Source organism: Myotis davidii, unplaced genomic scaffold, assembly GCF_000327345.1.
Source record: "Myotis davidii unplaced genomic scaffold, ASM32734v1 scaffold275, whole genome shotgun sequence".
Lineage (NCBI taxonomy): Eukaryota > Metazoa > Chordata > Mammalia > Chiroptera > Vespertilionidae > Myotis > Myotis davidii.
Genome location: NW_006286592.1, coordinates 503,531 through 506,638, shown reverse-complemented (window position 1 = coordinate 506,638; position 3,108 = coordinate 503,531). Strand labels below are relative to the sequence as shown.

The 3,108-nt window shown below is 42.7% G+C and overlaps 1 protein-coding gene across 1 annotated transcript in view; it reads right to left on the bottom strand.

The window, feature by feature from the left end:
- Positions 1–3,108, bottom strand: part of LOC102774536 (thrombospondin type-1 domain-containing protein 7B) — a 250,599-nt gene that overhangs the window by 64,941 nt on the left and 182,550 nt on the right. The window lies entirely within an intron of this gene.

Genomic DNA, 3,108 nt, shown 5'->3' with positions numbered 1-3,108 from the left:
GGGGTGGGGGGGGAAGCTGGGCTTCTTCCGTCACTGAAGCAAGCAAGCCTCCCTGTTCGCAGCAGCTGCCTGGCTGCCTGCCGCCATCTTGGCTGCCAGTTAATTTGCCTATCTCGCTGATTAGCCAATGAAAAGGGTATCGGTCGTACGCCAATTACCATTTTTGTCTTTTATTAGATAGGATATGGAAAAAGGAGAAAGAAATGAGAGGAGAAAATTAGATAAAACGAGATGTGAAGGCATTATAAAAACAGGCAGAGCTAAGCAATGATGTCTAGTCACTCAGATCCTAGTTCTAAAGGAAAAGATGATCATAGAAGTCACCACAGAGTTGGCTTTGAGGGAAGTGAGGAGGTTATAATTAGGAAGAAACTGTGAAGCACTTTGTGGGCAACTGACAGGTTTCCACCTCCTACGCCAATGGCTGTTTGATGACTAAACTGAACTTTTGTTTTTTTGTGGTTCTCCCATATTTGTGCTAAAATCAATATTTTAAAAAGTTTAAAATGTTTCCCTTGTCTTCCTTGGTTTCTTTTCATTTTGGGATTTGAGATGTCCCATCAGCAGACTTTTCCAAAGTGTATTGTTTTCTGGTGTGTTAATAGACCTTAAATTGCAGACGGATCACGAGAATTCTCGGTTCATATTACACAGTGTCTTACAAAGCATCATACTTTAAAAAGATATTAGCTTGTAAGAACATATAATGAATAACTTCAAAATGCAATGGGTATTTAATTGTAAAGTGTGCCTTTAACATGCACATAAAACGTTTTTTGTACTTGTTCAATGGAAACTTATCTGGCCCCTGGGTAAAGCCAGCAATAAAACAACTGGTCTGCAATATGTTGAGGGAGAGAAGAGTTTGATAAGCAAATGCATTTAGGCCACACTGAGATACAGAGTGCTAAAGAAGAATTTTTACAACAGATCTTTACTGTGTTTGCAGACTCTTCTATTATGTCATTACAGTTTACTCTCTCGTTTCTCCCGGGCATAGAACTGGACCTCATTTCCCAGCCTTCCTTCCAGTTGGTGTAACCATGCAACTGAGTTTTGACAAATGAAAGGAAGTGGGAGGCTGTGTGTGACACTCCACTCCTACATAGCTTCCTCTATTCTCTTCATCCTCTCCCATGAGCTGGAATGGTGATAACCACAGTGACTTCGGATGTCAAGATGGCAGACCCTCCATTAGCCTGGGTCCCAGAATGAAGTGGCAAGTGCCCTTTCACCATTGAGAAAACCCCCTTAGGACTGTTTTGTGGGAGACAAATAAAATTATATTCCATTTGAACCAGTACAATTTGGGGTTATATGTTTTGGCAAATTACAACTACTTCACTGTACATTATGACTCTCTGAGAGTCTCAGATCGTTAGTATCAATTTAGCATTCTATAGGACACATTTGGGGAAATGGACTTACAGATTTAAAGACATGAATGAACATAAAATTCTTTGTAAACTATAAAGTGGTTAAGTTATTATCTATATGAATCAATTGCTATCCTTGAACACTATTCTAATAAGGTTTCCAAACACTTTAAACAAATAGTTTTTGAGAATGCATTAAATGCAAGGCACTGTACCAATGAATAAAACATCACCCCAGGGAGGATTTCCTTTTATTCTCTGGATTTTCAAGAGATCAGACCTTGTCTCCATGAAAGATTTACAATTACATTTTAAAAGGACATGTTTAAGGATTTAAAAGGAAATATAGTTATTTCATCCTCCTTATAAAACAAAAGTATTTACTGAACTTGCCTCCAAGGAAGTTAAGTTTTATTTACTAATTTGTGTGTGTTGGAAGGTAAGGTGGCAGGCAAAGGAGGTTGGTCTTAGTCATCCAAAAAAGTGTTTTTTCAAATGTTGTGACATATTGGTGGGTTGTGAACACTATATTAATAACTAACACTTTTATAATGCTTACTAAGTGCTGGTCACTGTTTTACATTCTTTAACTCATTTCATTGTCATAACAACCTTATGATGCAGATCTATTATTTCCCTCGTTTTACAGCTGGCACAGAGAAGTTAAGTAATTTTATCAAGCTCACACAGCTAGAAAAGGGAAAAGCCAAGATTCCAATCCCATCACCCCATCAATCTTGTGCTATAGAGTCCATGCTTTTCACTACACTATCTTGGTTTTCAGTTTATTGGATCAAAGACAACACCTTTAGAACTCATAGAGCATAGCATAGAAAATGTCTGTCATATACTCAAAGTGAGAATATTTCCTGAAATGGTTATTTCTGAATGTATATACACTAGAGGCCTGGTGCACCGGTGCGGTCCCTCAGCCAGGGATCGGGCAGAAACCGGCAGTCCAACATCCACTATCTTGGTTTTCAGTTTATTGGATCAAAGACAACACCTTTAGAACTCATAGAGCATAGCATAGAAAATGTCTGTCATATACTCAAAGTGAGAATATTTCCTGAAATGGTTATTTCTGAATGTATATACACTAGAGGCCTGGTGCACCGGTGCGGTCCCTCAGCCAGGGATCGGGCAGAAACCGGCAGTCCAATATCCCCCGAGGGATGTAGTAATGCGCCAAGCAAGGTTCACTGCCATGCCACTGTGGTCTCCACGTGCTCATCCTAGGGTGATACTAGCACGCGCTCACGACCGAGAAGCAGCTGCAGGCTCATGCCCAGTCAGTCCCGATCCTGGTCCAGGTCCGGATGGGGGAGGGGGACTCAGGTAGAGTGTCTGCGGGAGAGGCTCGTGCCATTGCAGCTGCGCTTGCCAGCTGTGAAACCTGAATCTGGTGCCTGTTGATCAGCTGAGTGGTGCTCCTGCTGTAGGAGTGCACTGACCACCAGGTGGCAACTCCTGCATTGAGCATCTGCCCCCTTGTAGTGAGTGCACGCCATAGCAACCAGACGACAGGTCGCTTAGACTTATATACATATACTAGAGGCCCGGTGCACAAAAATTTGTGCACTCGGGTGGGTCCCTCAGCCCGGCCTGTGCCCTCTCGCAGTCTGGGGCCCCCTGGGGCCCCTTCCCCTGGTGGCTAGCAGCAGTTTTCCTCTGGCGCCTGGAACCCAGGCCTTCACTCCGGCCTGAGCCGCCTTCAGTCCTCAGTCTTTGC